Source organism: Diceros bicornis, chromosome 29 (genome assembly GCF_020826845.1).
Source record: "Diceros bicornis minor isolate mBicDic1 chromosome 29, mDicBic1.mat.cur, whole genome shotgun sequence".
In the NCBI taxonomy this organism is placed as follows: Eukaryota; Metazoa; Chordata; class Mammalia; order Perissodactyla; family Rhinocerotidae; genus Diceros; species Diceros bicornis.
The window spans coordinates 23,191,945-23,214,836 of record NC_080768.1 but is presented as its reverse complement, the minus strand read 5'-3'; the positions used below and the strand labels follow the sequence as shown (position 1 = coordinate 23,214,836).

The 22,892-nt window shown below is 38.0% G+C and overlaps 1 protein-coding gene across 6 annotated transcripts in view; it reads left to right on the top strand.

Annotated features, from left to right (window-relative positions):
* TUSC3 (tumor suppressor candidate 3) overlaps positions 1-22,892 on the top strand; it is a 412,886-nt gene that overhangs the window by 157,626 nt on the left and 232,368 nt on the right. The window lies entirely within an intron of this gene.

The window sequence follows — 22,892 nt, the reverse complement described above, 5'->3', positions numbered from 1 at the left end:
GCCCCAGAGACTCAGATGTGGGGTTAGCCCGTTGCTTTCTCAAAAACGGCAAAGCATCCCCTTGACTCTGCGCCTGAGCACCTCACATCTTTCAGAGCCGGGGCGCTTTGAGCCTCAGTCGGAGGCCGACTTTTGGGCCCTTGAGTCGCTAAAAGGGATGCGTTGGATGTGAAAATACCCTTGAGGAGTATTTGCAAATCTTCGGGAACTATTTGTCCCTTATGTTCGTAACTCGGCTCCGTTCGTTATCCTTTTCAAGAGGCAACAGAGCATATTGAGAATGTTTTAAGTTATTCTGTGTTCTTAATTATACATTTTTAAAGATACATGTTTATTTTTCTTTATGTTGTACTCAATGTATAATTGTGAGAATAATATCTCATTATCTAAGTGATGCGGATGTATGTGTGAAGTGCAGATCACCTGATTTCAATCTTAGTTCTCTAATAACTTGGATGAGGGCAAGCGTTGAAGTGACTGTATTTAAAGTAGTTGTCGAGTTGTTTGTGACGGATCAGAAAAAATTCAGTTTTGGAAATGTGAAGTTTCTAATTGCACATCATTTTAGTAAGAGTAGTCTCTTTATATAATTCAAGATGATTTTTCCTGGTGAAGTTGTACACAGACGTGGTTCACAATCTACTTCGGGTTTAAAATATTACCTCAGGTTTCTTGATAACTGAGTAGAGAGAGTGAAAAGACAGCCTCTCATGCGAAATAATTCTGATTTTCTTTCTCTTTGTTTGCCTGAAACAACTCTGAACTCAGTATTAACTTCTTCCCTTTAGCTTTTTAATTTTAACATGAAAGTAGGCCATCCAGAATTCTTTGTGGAGTTCTGGTAGGAGGTTTAGGGAAGAACCACTGTTAAATTAAAACTATATTTACAAATAGAAGTTAAAGATATATTTTCTTACACTTGGTATTCTAAGAGTTACATTTTATAGTTGTTCTTGAGAAAGGAGATTAAAAAGTAGTTTTTTTTTTTTTGTGGATTACCAGAGCGGAGGGAGATAAAAAATGGTAAAGAATTCCGTGGAAATTCTGATATTTTATCTCCTAGAAAGATCCCTATGACTACAGTAACTTTCAATTGAAAGAAAAAAATCTAAAAAGAAGTCTAAAAAGTGTACATGTTCAAAGCATCTTAGCATCTCCAGGTGTAAGGCTACTTTAACATATGAAAATATTTAATTTAGTATAATTAAATATAAATTATGATAACTCTTCCCATTAAAATATTTTTATGAAACATTTTAAAAATGAAAAATTAGGGAGAAAATTGTTGAAGATTAAGAAAAGATGCTTTTATTTTTCTTAAGCAGGAGAGCCTGATACTAATATATGGTGGTATTGTAAAATACACATATTTTATTTAAGGAAAAGAAGAGCAAAATAACAAATAGTTGGTGTTTTAATAATTTACACAATGAGCATGCATATCTCTGAAATGTAGGCCAGTTCTGTATATGGTACTCATTTCAAAAACTCATCTCTTTTAATACTGGGAAAAAAGCATTTTTTATTGGAAATATTGAAAAGCGGTTGATCACCAGTGTGGTACTTTTCTAGGGGTGGTCCAGGGTTGTTTTGACCATATATGGCTTCTTTCTTCTTTGCTGAGTTTAGAACGTGATGCCCAGTATAAGATTTGACTCCACTGAACCAGAAAGGAGAGCAGTTGGAACTTAATTTACTACAATAAATATTACTCACATGAGTACCAGAGTAGTTGACTTGCCATGAGCAGTGTCTTCTTTCATTCTGGGGAAGCCAAATTGAAGCCTAAAATTGAACCTGGGATCATGAATGGACATTATTTGCTTTTGAGGAAGTAATAGTTATGACAGTAGTAGTTGCCACCATAGGTTTTTGAGTCAGACAGATGGTCCAATTACGGATCAGCCCCTATCTAATTGTATTACATCAGACAAACTACTTAACATCTGAATTTTAGTTTCTTTGTTTTAAAATACAGATATAATACCTACATCTCAGGGTTGTCTTTGGGATTAAATAAGACTATGTATATAAAGTGCTTAGTGCAATGTTTAGAACATAGCAAATGCAATAACTGGTAACTATTATTATGTGTTCCTCATTTAAATGAAAGCATGAGACAGGATGACAAGATCATAAAATTAGAAAATTTTTTTTCAAATGAATTTTTTTGCTAAATAAACTGACTTTATAATAGTAAATTGTGTGGTTACTAGAATAAATTGTTTATTGCTTATTTTATTATGAAACACTGAGAATTCTAAACTCTTAATGTTTGAAAACTTCTCAGGAGATTTTTGCATTATGGAAGAATTAGTGGTATTCATGGATTTGTGTATATGTGTGTGTCTACATATATATGTGTATGACTGTTTCTTCATGAAGATGTTTTCATTTGTTAAAAAATAATTAGTTTTGTTGTAGTCTCTATTTAAGAATGTAGTCAAGAGAAATAGTTAAATGAATAGGCAAAGAACATTGGAGATTTTTATAGTCACTTTCCTTAATTACACTGAATACAGTCATTAAAAACTAATTTTTGAATTTTCATTCATGTTAAGTGATATGAAATTGTGGGAGACTTTAGCTTCTTACTAGTATATCTGTCATTTGCATTTCTAGTGCATCATGGGTTTCTTTTATTTTGATAGTTTCTGTTTCCCACATCATTAACACTTATCAGTTAATCAGCTTCATTTAGAATTGTTTTAATCTATAATGACCTCTTGTGATAAAATAAAAAGAGTTCAAATTCTCTTGATTCCAGTAGACTTATTGACTTTGCCATCATCAAAAGCAGCTATTATAATAATTTATCCTTCCTGCAAAGAAAATGATTAGCTAATAGGCTATGATAGCTAGGTGACAATGAATATGCAATATGAGAAATAGAGCAGCTCATAAATATTTTTGAGAGAAGTAATATGATTGCCTAAATGAAATGTTTCAGTTGCCTCTGACATAACTTCATGTCATTAATGGTGTTTTTTGCTGAGGAAGATCAGCCCTGAGCTAACATCCATTTGCCAATCCTCCTCTTTCTGCTGAGGAAGATTGGCCCTGGGCTAACATCCATGCCCATCTTCCTCTACTTTATATGTGGGATGTGTGCCACAGCATGGCTTGATAAGCGGTGTGTAGGTCCGCACCTCGGATCTGAACCTGAGAACGCCAGGCTGCCGAAGTGGAGTGTGCAAACTTAACCACTATGCCACCAGCCCAGCCCATCATTAATGTTTTAAGCACATTTTCCACTGAGATGTATAAATCTGGTTAACTTTTAGTGGTATAGCCATGAAATAGAGACTTTTCTATCCTAACAAATGATAAAAAGGGAGAGGATGGAGTTAAGCAGTGGATTTTATCTTTAAGCAAAGACCTTAAGTAGAAGAAAAAGTTTGCAAACATATGAGCACAATTTTAAGAAATGCATAGTAATTAAATTGATATGAATATACACGTGTACACATATACGCAGACTATGTTGATGTTAGGCAGTTGTTTGATCTAGGTGAGATTTTGTGTACAATAACTCCTTGAAGAGGGATTGGAAATGAAAGGTGTTACTTCAAATGGCCAAAGTTGCTCGTCAAGAACTGTGAAGGCTTAGCGTGCTGCAGTTTCACGGATGATGGACAGCTTATTACCCACAGCAATAGAATTGCCAGAGTATCAGCATTGGTGCTGGTGACGCAGGCTAGATGACACCTACAAATGTAGGTGAGTTTGTGGCAGGAGAGGACCCTTGAGCTCAGGGAACTCAGGTCTTTTATAATGGACTGTAAGCTTGTTTGACCTTTGCCCTAGAGGAAGACATTATCTTTATTAAACTGGAAAGCAAACAAACCTGCTCTTTGTTCTAGAAGGGTCATTGTCTTCCAAGGCTGTGTGCTGTACCAACATCCTTGAAAAGATGGTCCACAACACAGTCAGTCACTACTTTGGCTGGCAAGTTATCTAGAAACCCATGAAGAATTGTCTCCCTAAGTAAAGATAGGCACTTGCTCAATAGATAACATTTCAGAATATTTTCCTCTACATACATACATCACGAGCGTGTTCAGTCCCATATATGTATGTTGTTCAGCATGGAAGACCCAGAGAAAGGGAAGGAGGGGAAACATGTGACCTGAGCCACAAATTTATCAGCTTTTGCCACATTTACTTCTGCATTTTCTCTTTAGCCTTAAATAGTCACTGAGTTTGGATGTGAGTATGATCTGTTTGCCTGTGACTACCGTTGGTTACGTCAGTAGTCTCCAGGGTTTATTTGGCGTATCAGACTATCTCGTGATTGCTTCTTTCCTTAAGACTCTCTCCTGGAGCATCATGCTAATCCCACCAATATAGAAAGTTTACCTTTGGCTAAGTATAGGAGTAACTGTGTTCTCCTGCTGGAGAACTGGTAGTTCATGAATAAATGTGCATTTGTTCTATAACATTGTGATGTGTGTGTATGTGTGTGTGCGCATGTGGGGACCAAACAGGTAATGTTTATGTCAGCCTCTATCCAGTTTGTGTTTTATCTTTTGGGCAAGATTTCTGCAGCTTCTCAAATTGAGCATATCTAAAAGGGAGCTCTTAATTCTTTGCTCTGCCCATCTGGCCCATCTGTTTTCTCATTGCTATTAACAGTGCTGTTTTATGGGGAACAAATTTTAACGCCCTAGAACCTCACTTTTGAAGTTGTTACTTGCCAGTATAATATCTTTGTTGCTCTTATCCTGTATTTTACACATTGTACAAACAGAGACTAGCTTCACATAATTTCTTGGGGAGTTGTACGTGGATTTAAGGAGAGTATCTTGCAAAAATGTGATTCCTCCTCTATTATACATAGATATGTAAAACACCTAAATATTTAGTTTGAATACTAAAACTTCAAAAATGTTATTCAGAAAAGTAGATAATACATTTTTTATAGTAATTGATATCTGTCTCTCTCTCTGCCTGCCTGCCTAGTTGTCTCTATTTCTATTTAATGCCAGAAGAAAAAATGTCAACAGTGAGCTTATAGAGTGTTTCAAAATCTGTGATAAAAGTCTTAGCATGGAAGAATAGCATCATGAAGCCATTAATGAACTGAAAAAGTTAAGAATAAAAGCAAGTTTTTACTAGCGTATTGACTGTGATTAAAGTTTTGGTTGATCTTATAAAGATACCTAACTAGTTTGACATTTGGAGGTGAAAAAGAAATTTTCTATCCCCTGCATGGTACCCTGAGAACTCAGCTACCTTTAATGAAAAGGGGCACTTGAGTATAGGTTAGATAAATTGTGGTGTTGATTTTCTTAAAGGGAACTGTTTGTTGTTTATTTTAGAAGTGTACTTTTAGAAATGGCTTAACATTGTTGTCGATAAGATTTGATTCAACCTTTGGAAATATTTTAGTTCAGAGTCTTCTCTGCCTGGAAACAAAGCCAGCCATTGGAAAGTTAGTTCATAGAAGTTTTGTGGTAACACTTAAGGCACAAAATTGATTGTAAATTGTGGAATCTGTTTGCTATTCATAATAAATATGAAATTGAATGAGATACTTTAGTATAACCTACTGAATTTAACAAACTTGGGGGTTGGAAATTAGGCTAAATTATATCAAGAAGTGAAAAAAATAACAGAGCAGATAGAAGATAGACTGCTAGGCATTTCACTTAGATTATATATGATCTTCACGGTATCTTTGCATGGTGGTTGTGGCACAGTTTTGTTTGCCTTCTCTTTGTCTTTGCTAACAGCACCTTGGTTTGATTTAAGTGTTAGGAGGAACTGGGACCGGCTCAAGCCCCAAACGTTTTTCTTAGTCAAGGATTATCACGATGGGGCCGTCCTGTGGTACAGTAGTTGGGTGTGCGAGCTCCACTGCGGCAGCCGGAGATTCACAGGTTCGGATCCGGGGCACGCACCGATGCACGGCTCGTTAAGCCATGCTGTGTTGGCGTCCCATATAAAATGGAGGAAAATGGGCACGAATGTTAGCCCAGGGACAGTCTTCCTCAAGAAAAAAGGGGAGGATTGGCATCGGATATTAGCTCAGGGCTAGTCCTCCTCACAAAAAAAAAAAAAAAAGATTATCATGATGATCCAGTACCTCGCATGTTCTTGGTTTAGGAGTGAGCACATGATACAGTTAGGCGGGGCTTTTGGAAAGTTTGCTTCTTCTTCATAACGGACACAAGGAAGGGAGATTCTCTCTTCCTGTCTTTGGATATGTGTATGAGAATGTGATGCTTGAATTACTGAACCCATCTTGTAACCATGAAAGTAAAAGCCTGAGGGCAAAACCAGTGAGTTCATGATGGCAGGGTAGAAAAATGGGAAGAACGTGGTACTTGGTGACATGACTTAACTAGCCTTGTAGTTGCTCTAACTCTGGGCTCCTTGTTATGTGAGTTAATAAGCTTCCTTATTGTTTAAGACATTTTCAGTTGAATTTCTGATTTTTTGTGTTTGAAAACATTCTACTGAGAAAGATCGTCTTGGATTAAGGGTTTTTACCTATGATTGTAAAACTTGTAAGTTTACAGCCTTACTCCAAAGACCTCTTTCTACGCTATGTTTTTGTAACTTAACAGTTACCTAGCTATAGGACTCTCTTTGTGAATTAGATATTGAATATTAGTAGAGGATCATTTAGGTATTTGTAGCCCTCCCTGATCTTTGAATATCAGTAGTCAGTATGAGAAGAAGTCTGCATATGTTTTGGTGTGTTTGGAAGTGAGTGTTCCATTTATTAAAATGACTTTGTTTTTGTTGTATGAATTGAAGTTCTCTATTTAAGTATTAAATGTCCAAAAGATTGTAGGAAGGAAATTGGGAATAAATTTATGATATGCCTTACAAGTGGTAGCCCGAGAAGGGAGTGGAAGAGTAAGTCATGCCTCAGGTGTATTTGCTGTATGCTGTTTTCTAGGTGAATGCTTTTAAAAAATACTTTTTTTTTTGCTTTTGTGTATGTACGAGATTGGTACATAGTTTCATTTTAAAGATGTACCAAATAAAATACAGGAAGAAGCTTACTTATTTTTAAAATGATCATATTTTAATAATGTTCTTTTGGTTAACATTTGAGTTAAGATTAAGCAGAAGAAAAATTGGGACCTCCCTCAAGGAGGAGGGTATTGTGCAATGCTGATTGCCCCATGTTTGTTTAGAAGTTGGAACTTTCAAAGGGAATAAAAGATTTTTCTCATGCTCATGAGAGTGGAGTGGTTGTGCTGTGTCTTGTTGTTTTCTGTACATTTTCCCCTTGGAGGCTTTATGGGGAGTAAGAATGGCTGACTCAAGGTCTAACATTATCATAATGGTACTCTCGTTCCACTTGGCTTCCTACTGACAGCTACATGAGTCACATGCTTTGATGTTGGAGCATATTCCAAATTATACAGAGAGTAGTAGCTGTAGGTGTGTGTGTGTGTGTGTTTTATACTGCGTTATAGAGTGTTAGAGCAGGAAAGCCAGGTTTCAGGCTAAATAACAAAGCTGGGACTAGATATTAGGTTCCTGACTCCAAAGTTTATATTCCCATATTCCCATGCTCAGTTATGCTGTCAGGTTCTCCTTTTTTTTAACAACCCCCCCTCCCCCCGCCCTTTACTCCTTTCATCACACTACTCTCTCCTCTGTCTTTTCATAGCTGATCTTTTGTGAACTTCTTTGTGGGTACTTGTTTTTTAAACCTTTACATGTTTAAAGATTTGGCAGATGTAAAACAAACCTATTAACACTGCTTAGACGTGACCCCTTTGAGAACATCATTTATAAAATTAGGTCATCTGTTTCTTTATGAAGCTGTTTAAATAAATGAAATTAGGCTAAGGTAAGCCTAAGTTACAAGAGTCAGAACTATATCACGCAGATGGATTAAGAAAGTAAGAGAGTCAGTTTCAGCTCCATCTTCCCAGAGCTGTGCTTCCTGCAGTCCCTAACACCCAGTAAAGCATTTTCATACATCGGTTTGCCAAAGCCAGAAATCTGGGCACATTTCACTTAGTCTCAAACCTTTACTCATTTGTGACTTTTTTTGCCACCCTTTCCCCAACTCCAGCTAAAGATTTTTCCTGAGACTTCTCTGACCAATGCTGTCTTTGAGGAGTACTGTTTAAATACTGTTTAAGTGCCTATAGGATGCAATCTAAGATTCTTTGCATGCTATTTAGTGCTTTTCCTGCGTGAGCCTTTGTCTGACTCTCCTGCTTTGTATCTCACCATTCTTACGTGCTTCCCTCCAGTGTTAACTTTGTCATGTTATCCCCTCCTCCCTGTTCGGGATAAGGGACTCATCCTCTGTGCTCACATAGATGGATCTCTGGGCTTATTTCTTTATAGCACTTATGTGAATTGTTGTCTGTCATTCCTGTTATGCTACAAGCCCTTTGAGGAGAGGAGGGGTGTGTGTGTGTGTGTGTGTGTGTGTGTGTGTGTTTTTCATATCTATATCCGCATGTTCAAGCATAGGGCCTTGCGCTTGGTAAATCCTTGGTAAAGTTAATTTGGTCAAGTTACTTAAGCTCTCTAAGCCTCCATTTCCCTATCTGTAAAGTGGAGATAATCTGTTAGTCCTGCTGTAGAGTTGTGAGCCTTACATGTGGTAATCCTGGAAAGTACTTAGCATAGGGCCTGGAACATGGTAATAAGTGCTTAATGAATGTTAGCTTTGGGGCTGATATTGGTGGATGAATTCGCAGGATGTACTGTGGATTGTTGTTCATGTTTTCAAAGTGATTTTTCATGAGTAGCACAAATTGATTTGGCATTACAAAAGAAGATTTAAAAAGTATTCATTTGATATGCGTAATTTTTCGTGAAATACTTTATTTTCCTGTTTGACAAGTTCTGCTTCTGAATTGGCTCTTGAGAACATCCGCATTGCTTTCTTCATTGCCAGACCTAATGGGTACTTTTCCTGCTTGACTTTTCTGCAGCATTTGACGTTGTTGGCTATTACTTCCTCCCTTTCCCCTCCAGCTTTGTTGAGATATAATCAACATATAACATTTTGTATGTTTAAGGTGTACAACATGTTGATTTGGTACACTTATGCATCACAAAATGATTATCACCATAGCCTTAGCTAACACCTCCATCACATTGTATAATAATTATTCCTTTTTATGGTGAGAACATTTAAGATGTACTCTCATAACAACTTTCAAGTATGTAATACACTATTGATAACTATAATCACAATGCTATGCATTAGATTCCAAGAACTTATTTATCTCCTGACTGAAAGTTTGTACCCTTTGACTGTCATCTCTCCATTTCACCCACCCCCAGCTCCTGGTGATCATCATTCTACTCTCTATTTCTACAAATTCAGCTTTTTTAGATTCCACATATAAGTGAGATCATACAGTATTTGTCTTTCTCTGTTTCACTTATTTCGCTTAGCATAATGCCCTCAAGATCCATCCATGTTGTTGCAGATGGCAAGATCTCCTTCTTTTTTTATGGCTGAATAATATTCCATTGTATATATACACTACATGTTCTTTATTCATTCATCTCTTGATGGACACTTAAGTGTTTTTTCCATATCTTGGCTGTTGTGAAGAATGCTGCAATAAACATGGGAGTGCAGATATCACTTCGATATCCTGTTTTCATTTTTTTGGATATATACCTAGAAGTGGGATTGCTGGATCATATGCTAGTTCTAGTTTTAATTTTTTGAGGAATTTTCATACTGTTTTCCATAGTGGTTGCACTAGTTTACATTCCCACCAATAATGCACAAGGGATCCCTTTTCTCCACATCCTCACCAACCCTTGTTATTTCTTGTCCTTTTGAAAATTGCTATCCTAACAGGTGTGAGGTGATATTTCATTGTAGTTTTGATTTGCATTTCCCTGATGATTAGTGATGTTGAGTACCTTTTCACGTACCTGTTGGACATTTGAATGTCTTCTTTGGAAAAATGTCTAATCAGATTCTTTGCCCATTTTTTAATTGAATTTTTTGTTTTTTTTTTGCTATTGAGTTGTATGAGTTAATATTTTGGATATTAATATCATATCAGATATATTGTTTGCAGATATTTTCTTCCATTCTGTAAGTTGCCTTTTCATTTTGTTGATTGTTTCTTTTGCTATGCAGAAGCTTTTTAGTTTGATCTAATCCTACTGATTTATTTTTGCTTTTGTTGCTTGTGCTTTTGGGTCATATCCAAAAAACTGTTGCCAAGAACAGTGTCAAGGAACTTTTTCCCTATGTTTTCTTCTAGGAGTTTATGGTTTCAGGTCTGAGGTTTAAGTCTTTAATCCACTTCAAATTAATTTTTGTGACTTGTGTGAGATGGGGTCCAGTGTCATTTTTCTGTATGTTGGTTATCTGGTTTTTCCAACACCGTTTGTTGAAGAGAATATCCTCTCCCTTTTGAGTATTCTTGGTTCCCTTGTCAAATATTAATTGACTGTATATGCAGGGTTTTATATCTGAGCTGTCAGTTCTGTTCTGTCTGTGTGCCTGTTTTTATGCCAGTACCATACTGTTTTGATTACTATAGCTTTGTAATATACTGTTTATAAGCTATATAATATAGCTTTTTCTCGGAGTTGCTTTGGCTATTCTGGGTCTTTTGTGGTTCCATATGAGTTTTAGGATTGTTTTTTCTATTTTGTGAAAAATGCTATTGGAATTTTCATAGGGATTGCATTGACTCTATAGATGGCTTTAGGTAGTATGGACATTTTAACAATATTCTTCTGATCCATGAACATGGGGTATCTTTCCATTTGTTTGTTTCTTCTTCAGTTTCTTTCATCAATGTCTTGTAATTATCAGTGTGCAGATCTTTCACCTCCTTGGTTAAATTTATTCCTAAGTATTGTTACCAAACCTGCAGTGGGTTCACTCACCCGGCATGCAGCAAGGCCGTCTCTGACACTGGGAAGAAAGTAGGAATTTTATTGCAAAGTGCTGAGCAAGGAGAATGGGCAGCTAAGGCTGTAATCCTGAACTCCCCGAAAAGCTACAAGCAAGGGTTTTTATTTGGGGTTTTAGGTAGAGGAGGGGGAGTGTGTGGCGTTGGGGCTGAAGTTCTAAGAATCCTCTGTGCAGGCGCAACTGTTTTTCTTATTTCTTCGTGGGTTGCATGTGCACATTCGGGGCAGGGAGTGGTTTCTGTGTGTTGCATGCAGTGGATTTTTCGTCTGTGACGTCTCAAGTTTACAATTGGTTATTTTAGCTCAGTGCTCCTGTGTGATGCTTAGTCAGGCAGGGGTGTTGTCAGCAAGGTGCTCTCTTATCAGGCAGGTCTAGTGGTGATGAATTTCTCAGCTTTTGTTTGTTTGAGAAGGTCTTTATTTCTCCTTCATTTCTAAAGGATAACTTTGCTGGATAGAGTATGCTTTGTTGGCAGTTTTTTCCTTTCAGCACTTTGAATATGTCATCCCATCATCTCTGGCCTGTGAGTTTTGAGCTGAGAAATCTGCTCATACCCTAAGGGGGGTTCCTTTCTAGGTTATAATCTTCTTTTCTCTTTCTCCTTTTAGGATTATCTCTTTGTCTTTGATTTTTGATAGTTTTATCATAGTGTGTCTTGGAGAAGATCATTTTGGGATCAAATTATGGTGTAACCTACTAGCTTCATGAATTTAGATGTCCAAATCTCCCCCCAGGTTTGGGAAGTTCTCAGCCATTATTTCTTTAAATAAGCTTTCTGCCGCTTTCCTTCACTCTTCTTCTGGAACTTCAATAATTTGCACATTGGTTCTTTTGATGGTGTCCCATAGATCATATAGGCTTTCTTCACTCTTTTTTTATTCTTTATTTTTGTCCCCCTCTAACTGGATAATTACAAAGTTCCTATCTTCTGATTCATATAGTCTTTTTCTGTTTGGTCTGTAGGGGAGGAAAAGAATTGCTCTACCCACTCTAGGTACTTCTTGCTGGGCTATGAATTAAATTGACATGAGACAGAATAACAGGAGAAAATCAAACAAAGCTTTATAACATGTATACATGGGAGACACTCAGGAAAACTGAGCAACTCGCCAAAATGGCAGAGGCTGTCATCTTAAATACCATCTTCAGCTAAAGACAAAGGAGGATGTTGGGGGTGGGGGGAGTCAGTTATGGAAGATTACTAGAAAAGCACAGTAAACTAGAGTAAGGTTATTATGCAGATTTAAGTCTTTGCCTTCTGCATTGATAAGAGTTTCTAGAGATGAGGTTATCCCCCCTTCTTCCTGGTACAGAGAGGGAGATACCTTTACAGATGGAGATTTCCCTTACAAATGTAAATGTCTCTTACAAAGGGTAAATTCTACTTTTCAGAGCTTCTCCCAGGTCTGCAGTTTTTAAAACTAACCAGCCCAAAATAATCCTCATGCCAAAGAGACACATTTTGGGGTGGCCACTTCTGATCCCCCATAGGTCTATTCTGCTGTTGATGTTTCCTATTGCATTGTTCATTTTATTTGTTGAATTCTTTAGCTCCAGAATTTCTGTTTGGTTCTTTTTTATTATTTCTATCTCTTTGTTAATTTCTCATTTTGTTTGTATATTGTTTCCCCATTTCGTTGAATTATCTTTCTTTGTTTTCTTGCAGCTCATCAAGTTTCCTTAAAACAGCTATTTTGTGTTCTTTTTTTTTTTTTTTTTTGTGAGGAAGATCAGCCCTGAGCTAACATCTGCCAATCCTCCTCTTTTTTAGCTGAGGAAGACTGGCCCTGGGCTAACATCCATGCCCATCTTCCTCCACTTTATATGGGACACCGCCACAGCATGGCCTGACAAGTGGTGCATCGGTGCGTGCCTGGGATCCGAACTGGCGAACCCCGGGCCGCCACAGCGGAGCACGCGCACTTAACCACTTGTGCCACTGGGCTGGCCCCTATTTTGAGTTCTTTATTGGGTAAATCATAGATCTCCATGTCTTTGAGTTTGGTTGTGTTCTTTTGGTGATGTCATGTTTCCTTGATTTTTAATGTTTCTGATAGTTTTGTGTTGCTGTCTTTGGATTTGTAGTAGTCACTTCCTCCAGTCTTTAGTACCTGCCTTCAGAGGAGAAATATATTTTTCAGTTCTGCTAGAGATTTTGAAGCTTTCTCAGATCTTGTATGGATATACCTGCTCAGTGCTTCTTTCTCCATCTTGTTGCAGAATTCTTAAGTTTGTATGACTTTTGATTCTATAATGTACCAGGCTGGCTGCTAATAGCTTCTCTTTCATTTTCCTGAAGGTGGCACCACTGCTTAAGTTTGTGGCTTCTCCCTTTCCTGCAAACCCTGGCCTACTTTCTGCCCGTGCTCGCTAGCCATCTGTCAAAGTACACTCTTGCCACAGCCCTTGGGAATATGTGCAGGGAGCTGAGTGCAGAGTTGGGATGTGTGTGGGTGAGGCAAGTGGGGCACTTGGGGGATCTGTGCGTGATGCTTTCCCTTTTGGGCAGGCTTCCTGACCCAGTCAGCAGGGATCACTTCCGTTTAATGCCCAAGAGAATTTTATCTGCCACTCTCCTGATTTCTTTCCTTCCCCAAGTCATGGAGCTTCCAATTTGGTACTCTGGATGCTGTGAGAGAGAAATGAGTTTCTTTGGCAGTGTCTCACACAGCTTGGTAAGCTGGGGGCTCACCTGCTCTCCCTTTCCCTCACAAGAGAATTCATGGATTGGGAAGATCTCTTTTAGTCCTAAGCTGTGCTATCTTGGGAGAGGGGTGATGCGGACAAAGTAACTGTTCCTGTTACCCTCCCCAGTGTGTCCAAACTCGTACTTGTTTTTGCTGCAGCAGAGTGCTGGAGGTTCTCCTCTGGAATCTTGGACTTCCACAAAGGTTGTCTCATCTGTGGGTGATGCTGAAGTCATTGTTCTCCAGGTGCTACTGGACTCTGGCTGAGAGGGGCTGTACTAGTTCACAAGCTACTGCAGGGTCTGTGGCCAGTACTGAGGTCTGTCTGCCTATTAACCAATGCGCAGGTGGGCGAGACTCCTCCTGGGTCCCTTGGCATATAGTGCTGGATCCCACAACTCCCATGGAGGTTCTTTTGTTCGTGGATGTGTGCTGAATTTTTGTTGTTGAGGGGATGAGGGATGAAAATGAGAGACACTATGCCAGAATGCAGCTGATGTCACTCCTGTTTCCTTTTTGAAACCTCTCCATCCTTGGCTTTTGTGACTTGACCCTTACATGGCTTTATACCAGAATGATGGATAGCATAGATTATTAGAATGCCACTATCTCCTCTACTATTTTGTTTGCTATTGATTTTAATGGTTATTTTTCTTTGGCCTCTAATTGAAGCCTTTGACATTCTATATAATTTCGTTTGATCTTTCTCTCTTTCTCTGTCATTTACTCTCTCATTCTTTTTTCTTCTGTTACTGTTTGGTGGTGGTATAGAATGGAAGTAGAATGAGAAAAGCAGATAGTGTAAATTCTAGCCCTGTTGTTTATCTTTGCAAATTATCTGTTTAGACCACCATTTCCTTTTTTATAAACTAGGGGTAATTCCTCACACAGGGTTGTTTTGAAAGATGAAATGAAATAAAATGTTAACTTCATGAAACGTTAAGGATTTTATAAAAGTTAGTTCTAGGTAATGAAATGTGAGTTCTGGTTCCTTTGATATAAACTGTGCTCTTGGGCAAGTCGCTTAACCTTTGGAAGCATCAGTTTGCTCAAATGTAAAATGAGAGCACTGAATGAGATCAGGATTTCTGTGTCTGTGGAAAGTAGAAAAAGTTTCCCATTGGCCCTCTGATATTATATTCAACATTTTTCATTTATGGCGTAAATGGATTTTTCTGGCATGCACATCTGTAATGTTTATTAGGTTTCAAAAAAGTTAAAAACTACTGGAATAAATATTTCCTTAGATCCTTTCTAGGTGTTAAGTTTATATGAAATATGGTAATAGAATGATTTATGGTAGTTTTCTCTATATATCAAAGGTAATTTTATGTCTTAGAGGTTGACTGTTAGTAATAGTTCTGCTCTGATTTGATTACACTGTGCTTATCATTAAGAAGCTTAACTAATATTAATTATCAACAATTTGAGTTATATGATCCATAGAGAATAACAGAAACGAATTGTGGCTGAGCTATCAGCCACAGTCAAGTGTTCTTTTTGTTTGACTTTGCAGTAGCAGTTAGATTTACACTCGCCTTATCTTTGCCTGTTTCAAATATGTAATCTACAAAGCCACAAATTAAAATAATATGCTGTTTTCATACATTGCTCTCGTTTTCAAAGTACTTCGTAGGTGCTATATCTGCAGTAACTCATGATAGATCAGAAAACTTAGAAAAGTCATAATTTGTCTGAGTACAATTGTTAGTGCTGGTCTCTAGTGTTCGAGGTACATATTAACAGAACAGAAACAACATCTTTCATAATGTAAAAAGGAATTGGTGAGGGAAATAGGGTATTATTTTCTGTTTCTCTGTATCCCTTTTCTGTAAAGCTTGTAAAGCTACTTCTGTAAAGTAGGGTTAGCTCTATATTATTTCTCTACATAGGTTACAGTCTTTTTGTTTTTTGCGTTTTCACAAGATTCTATCACGTTATGGTAAGTAGAAGATCCCAGGGAGCTTTCTATATTGTGTTTTACTTATATGTTACTCAATCTAAACTTCTTTAGTATGGGAACTTCCTAGTCTTTTATGTCTGTGTGATCATAATCACAGCAAACGCCCAAAGTAGATGGGCCTTTTATGTTTTGTCACTATTTGTCTGGCTGTTGATTTCCTAAATATGTTGTAAATGTTTTTCATATCGTGTCTTTTTTGATCATTTTAAATAGAAATGATATTATTAAAGTAAGCAGTAGAAAATAAATATATTTGAAGGTCATCTCCCTAAAATATGGCACGTTACTGAATAAAGGGCCAGGTTACTGACATTTCTCTAAAATGTCTTCTGTCATTGGTTTTTTTCCAACAAACATTTGTTGATGAATACTACATGTTAGACACCATGCTAGATTTGAGAGGTAGAGTGGTGAATAAGGAGCCACTATCTCTGATATATCCTAGAGCTCATAGCCTAGTGGGAGATCAGACAGGAAAACAGGCAATTATAATGTAGTGTGAGAAATGCATAAACTGGGAACCATTGGGTGCTTTGGTGTTATGTTAGCACATTGCGGTAACTGAAAACTGAAGAGATACACATAGGAGATAACCCAGCGAAGGGGAGAGTGTTGTAGGCAGAGTAAATAGCCCTGATAAAGGCCCAGAAGTGTGAAAAAGCACAACAAATTCAAGGAACTCAAAGTAGTTTGGTATGGCTAAGCTTAGAATGCACAGTGTGGGAGACTGACAGGGGTTGAGGCTGGAATGGAAGCCAGACTCAAATCCTAAAGGACCTCTTAAGCCGTGTGAAAGAATCTAGACTTGATCCTGAAATCAGTGGGAAGAGCTGAAGAGTTTTATCTTGGAGGTGAGGAGATGAAATTTATATTGAGAAAGATTGCTCTGGCTATGCTCTGGAAAATAGCTTGGATGGGGATGCAAGGTTGGAAGAGGGGCAACAGTCTACTCAAAAGGCTACTGCAGAAATCAACATGAGAGGTAATGCTGCCCTGACATAAGTTGTGGTAGTGAGAATGAAGAAAAATGGCTAGATTTTCGAACTATTTAGGACCCAGACTGGACAGTTCTCAGTAATTGGTTGTGTGTAGGATGAGGGAAAAGGAGATGAGTGATGACTACATTTCTTGGTACAGGGAAATTCTGTTTACTAAAATGGGAAACAGGAGAAGAAAGAGATTTTGGAAGGGAGATAACATGTTCACTTTTAACAATATATGAGATGCTGGTGTGAAATCTAGACTGAGATGTTTGAGAGGCAGTAGAACGTGTGGATATGGACCTCTGATCTGGGCTGAAGATAAAATGGATTTGGAAATCATTAGCATAAATGGGAATCGAATTAGTGGTGGAGGTTAAAATCACCCAGCCAGGGTATATACAGTGAAAATAGAAGAACTAACACAAACCCTCAGGGATATCATTTCTGTGTCCTATAGAGGGCAAGCTTGCAAAGAGACTAACACTGCCTTGCCAGAGAGCTAGAAAGAAGCCCAGCAGATTTTGGATGCCGCAAGAGAATGTTTCAAGAAGAGAGAGGTCAACAGTGACAAAGGGTGATTACTGAAAGGCTAAATAAAAACTATAAAGAGTCCTTTGGATTTAGCAAAAGCAGTTTAACTGCAGTGTTCGGGTGGACACTAAAATGTAGTAGGTTAATAATGAGTGGGCCATGAGAAAGTGGAGACAACCGGAACTTCTTATCAAGCATTTTCTTTTTCTTTTTTTTGGTGGGGAAGATTAGCCCTGAGCTAACATCTGTTGCCAATCCTCCTCTTTTTGCTGAGGAAGATTGGCCCTGGGCTAACATCTGTGCCCATCTTCCTCTACTTTATACGTGGGACGCCTCCACAGCATGGCTTGATAAGCGGTGCTTGAGTCTGTGCCCAGGATCCAAACCTGCGAACTCGGGGCTGCTCAAGTGGAGTGCGTGAACTTAACCAGTAGGCCACTGGGCTGGCCTGCTTATCAAGCAGTTTTGCTGTGAATGGGTGAAGAGTTAAGTGGATGGTACCTGGGGGAGAAATGAAGAGAGAAACTAACTGAGGTAGAGCCAGGTGGCTCAGAAGGTAGGCGAAAGGAATGGTAATCAGGGAAGAGTAGGTGGAATTAGCCTTACATAGGAATGTGCTAGTTCTTAGGGCTGTGCACAGATACAGTACAGTCATGTGCTGCATAACGGCATTTGATAAACCACATATGTGACGGTGGTCCCATAAGAATTAGTACCATAGAGCCTAGGTGTGTAGTAGGCTACATACCATCAGGTTTGTGTAAGTGCACTCTATAATGTTCGCACAACAGCGAAATCACCTAATGACACATTTTACAGGACATATCCCCATCGTTAAGCGACTCATGACTCTATTTGGTTTGCTTTCATACACATGATAGGATTGCACTTTCCCACTCTTGTGAACTCAGGCATGGCCACATAGCTTACTTTGGCTGGTGAAATGTGAGCAGATGTGTTATGTGTCAGTTCTAGGCAGAAGCTCAAAGTGTCAGTATGTGCCTTGCCATATTCTCTTTTCCTTTGCATGGTGACTGGGAATGTTTGACATAGTGGATGCTCTATCAACCTGGGTCCTTGGGTGACTAGGATGAGCAGAGTCTCTGTCAACCCATAAGATGGAGAAATATACGTTTATTTATTTTTTTAAATACTGAGATTTGGAGCTGTAAGGGCACTGTAATCTAAGCTGCGTGGATTGTTATAAGAGGTATTGATCTCTCTTAGATTTTGATGGGAGCAGTGGATAAAAGAAGGGGGTGCACATAGAGGTAAATTTATTTGTTGGCAGAGGCTTATATTTTCTCTGTGAAATGGAAGGTAGCTGAAGAGGAGAAATAAGCTGGTAGGACTGGGAGGTTTAGGACATTGGATACAATTTTAAATAGCTAGACTAGATAATAGGTTGTTTACCTAGAAAATTACTTGTTTTAAATAGCTAGAATAGGTAATTATACGCAGAAAACAAAGAGACATTGTTAAATCACAGGAAAAGCCTTTTAAGTTTGGAAATCATGTGTTTAATATAATCCTTATTTGAGTTTTCTTTTTTCCCTCTGGTTGAGCTCAGAAGGAGAGCTATAGGGACAGGAAATGTAGGTAGTTGGATTGATTCAGAGTTGGAGGTTTTCAGGTGGATGAGGTAAAAGAATGGAAAGGAGAGTTGAAGATAACGCTGTGGAGTGAAGGACGTGGAAAATGAAGACCATTGGGCGCTGATAGGGGAAGGAAGGTCCCAGTGAGACTGGAGGATGGGTGAGTTGTGGAGGGAACAGGAGTGAGAGAACAGGAAGAACAGGTTTTTGTCGTGAGTGGCTATGTCTGTAGCACCAGATGAGACTGGTGGTGGGTGGCTGAAGTGGAGTAGAGGTCAGTTATTGGAAATGACGAGGATGAGGAGCTGGAAGGCTAGGATGTAAGATTGTTTATGTGAACTTCATTCAGTACTCAACAATGGGAGGAGGAAGGGTAATGAGCACGAGTTCATTGATGACAGTGACTGAACAAGGTAGAGAATGTTATATTTTGAAGGTATAATTTGTAAAGGAGCAGGAGTTTTTATGTGAGGATATGAACTAAGAGGGTGCTAACTCTACCCTTGTCCCTGGGTCAAAGTTAAGCAGAATGAATGGTTTCCATTTTAGTACCTCTAGGGGTTCTAGCAAAGAGATTAAGAAAACACTCATTACAGGTATAGAAGATGTAAGAAATTAGTTGTGACACTGAAAATTTTACATAAGCTTTTTCCTTGATTAGGTGACAATATTGCAGTCTTAAAATGACAAAATTGTTAGACAGTTAACGGTAACCTTCATTTCTATCATATCTTACTTCCAAGGTCTCAAACCAATTTCCTGATGTTACGACATTTTTATGAATCAGATAAACTTTTTCATATTTGCAATATTTTATAGATGTATGGAATTGCTTCTGTTTAAGTGATCTTGTATAAATTTGGCAACATTTGATCTTTTACAAATTGCAGACTTTTGTTCAGCAGTATCAATTTTAGCTAAATATCTTATAGATTGTTTTAGTGTGGATCATTTTATGAGATATAAGCCAATATGAATTCGTAATAATTCATAGTTCTCTGGTTAAAAATATATCAATAATGTATGGTTTATGGCTATAAATGATCAAAACCATTAACAAATAGAGGTAAGAATCAATTTTTAAGTAAGCTTTCCTACCTAAGAAAGAAAGGGAAAAACAGCAGCAATAACAACTAGGCAGGAGTCTCTGGCTTCAGAGATTTTGGAGATAAAAACTGTTCCCAGTATTCTCTTATAACTAGTAGTGTCATTACAGAATTACTGTATAAGTTTAAGTATCGCAGTGATTTACCGACTACTGTTGTCTTACGGTTTTCTTCTGAGATGTTATCATTTGTAGATTGTATATAAAATGTCCTGTTCTAAAATAATCTTATCTCTTAGAAAGTGTGGTGTAGCTAATAATAGAACTGCTTTGTAATTTATCTTTCCATCACTCTTATCTCCTCCTCTGAAGATGAATAGTCCAATGTGAGCATTAACAAAGGATATAAATACAAAGATGGTTTGTGAGTATATTAGTTTCCTGTTGATGCATAACAAATTACTACAGATTGAGAGACTTAAAATAATGCTCGTTTTTTATCATATGGTTTCTACAGGTCATAAGTCTAGGCATGGCATAGCTAGGGTCTCTGTTCAGGGTCTCAGAAGGCTGAAATTACGGTATGGTTGGGCTGCATTCTCATCTGCATCTCTAGGTCCTCTTCCCCACTCATTCAGGTTGTTGGCAGAATTCAGTTCCTGGCAGTTGTAGGACTGAGTTCCTTATTTTCTTGCTGGCTATGTTCTCTCATCTCTTTGAAGCCACCCTCAAGTCCTAGCCATGTGGCCCCCTCCATAGGCAGTTTAAAACATGGCTGTTTGCTTTCTTCCAGGCCAGTAGGATGCTTCTCTGACGCTTACCTTCTTTGAAAACGCTCACCTCAATAGGTCAGGTTCACCCAGTGTAATTTCCCTTTTGAGTAACTCAGAGTTAACTGATTAGCAACTTTATATCTGTAAATGTTTGCCATATAAGGTAACATAATTATAGGAGTGCTGTTTCATCACATTTACAAGTCATGTCCATACTCATGGGGAGGGAATTATATAAAGGTATGGGTCATTGGGGATTATTTTAGAATTCTACCTTCTAAAGTAGACGAGCTTGCACTTTTACATTTTTATATGGTAGCTTATAAAATCAATATAAACAGGTATGTGAGTGTATAGGACAACATTATTTAATATGAGACATTAGGAATGGCTATAAAATTCAAGTGACAATAACATGTGTTATTGGTTCAGTCAGAGAAGCAGGACCACGAGAAGATGAACATTCCTGTAGGCGTGTTTGTGTGTATCTGGATTGTTGCAGGGCTTGGACCTCATGCCGTGGTGGGAGCTGGTTGAGCAGTCTCTGAAAGCGTACTGTTTGCGTGTTTGCTACTGGAGCTTGGGGTGCAAGGGCAGTTGGGAAGAGAAGGTGGCTGTGAGGTGGGAAGAGCAAGGACAAGCCGAAACCTGTGAGGATGGAGTGAAACTGTCCTCAGAGTGATTTGAAAGCTCATATTCTAGAAATTGCATGGTACTGAGAACATAGTTATTCACAAAAATAAGTGGTTGGAAATGCTAAGAATTGTTTTAAACAGCTCACTCATCTTGCAGCCTCAGAATACCAATTAAACTGATACAGAAGTTTGAACGAGTAATAGACATTTTCTTTTTCGCAGGTGAAACTGACAATTCAAGGGAAATTTTCAATTTGTCTACAACTTAATTGTTTAGTGGAATATATTTTAAAAATAAATTTTCTTACCTTAAGAGCTTTATAGAAAGGTTTCCCTCCCTCCACCCCATTATAGGATAAACCACTATTCTTCTGTCAGATATTTACTTGCAGTTTCAAAATAGAAAAATTATTTATTTTGAATATTAAATTAGGATTTTTTCATTTTTATGGATGGTATTTTATGTACCCTGCATTTCTAAGTTAAGCTTATTAATATTATAGAGAATATTAGGAAGATACCTAAGTTGGGACAACCGTATTGTTTTTGAGTTAACATTTCTCTATCAGCTAAAATAAAAAATAAAAAAGTGATTTATTGTCTCATTTGAAATATTCATACTAGTAGCTTACCTTCATTCATCTACCAACAGACTGGTATTATAAAAAAGTAAATTATGGAATCCATTGTCTACATTCTTATTACCAAGTCTGAATAGCGTAGAATTTAAACATAATGCCTTAAAAAAATTGACAATTTATATGGTATTATTCTATACTGTGTTGAAAGATACATACGTCTTTTTAATAGCCATTTTTGTTTGTGCATTTACAATGACAGCTTGAACATATTTGTCAACAGCTTTTAAAGAGCTACTTTTCGTGTTGCCTTCCTGCTGTGGCTTTCATATTTTTATCAGATTTTATTATATATTTTTCTAAGTTCTTTGGTGTGCCACAGCTGTTTACCATATCAGCTTTTTCTTTTTCATAGACACAAGCTAGACTACATTTCCCAGCCACCTCTACATTTATTTACAGCCATGTCACAAAATTCTGGACAATAGAACGTGAAGGGAAGTGATTTGTGTCATCGCTAGGCTGGCGCATAAAGGTTTCCCCTAGGCTTGTGCTGGATTGTTGGGAGGACTCATCTGCCTTGTGATGCAAGACCCCCTGTGGGCGTCTTCGTTACGGTGCCACTGAGATTTAGAAGGTAGAGAAGAAGGAGAGAAGCCACTGTCCTTCAGAAATAGTTGAGGCAGATTCAAGGGCAGATAGAAGGTGTGAAGCATCGTTCAGGACAACCACTGTGTTAGTTTCCTATTGTTGCTGTAACAAATTATCACAAACTTAGTGGCTTAAAACAACATAAATTTATTATCTTATAATTCTGGAGATCAGAAGTCCAAAATCAGTCTCACTAGTCTCACTAAAGTCAAGGTGTCTACAAGGCTGGTTCTTTCTGGAAGCTCTGAAGAGAGAATTCATCTCCTTGTCTTTTTTAATTTCTAGAGGTTGCCTGTATTCTTCATGATTCCTTACTTGCATCATTCCAACCTCTTGCTTCCATCCTCACATCTACTACTTTGATCCTCTTGCCTCCCTCTTAAAAAGACCCTTATGATTATATTGGGCCCACTTGGCTGACATAGGATAATCTCCCCATTTCAAGATCCTTTACTTAATCATATCTGCCGTGTAAGATAACATGTTCCGAGTTTCTGAGAATTACTACATGGACATCGTTTTGGTGGGGGGCCATTTTTTAACCCACCGCAACTGCCCACTTAGCT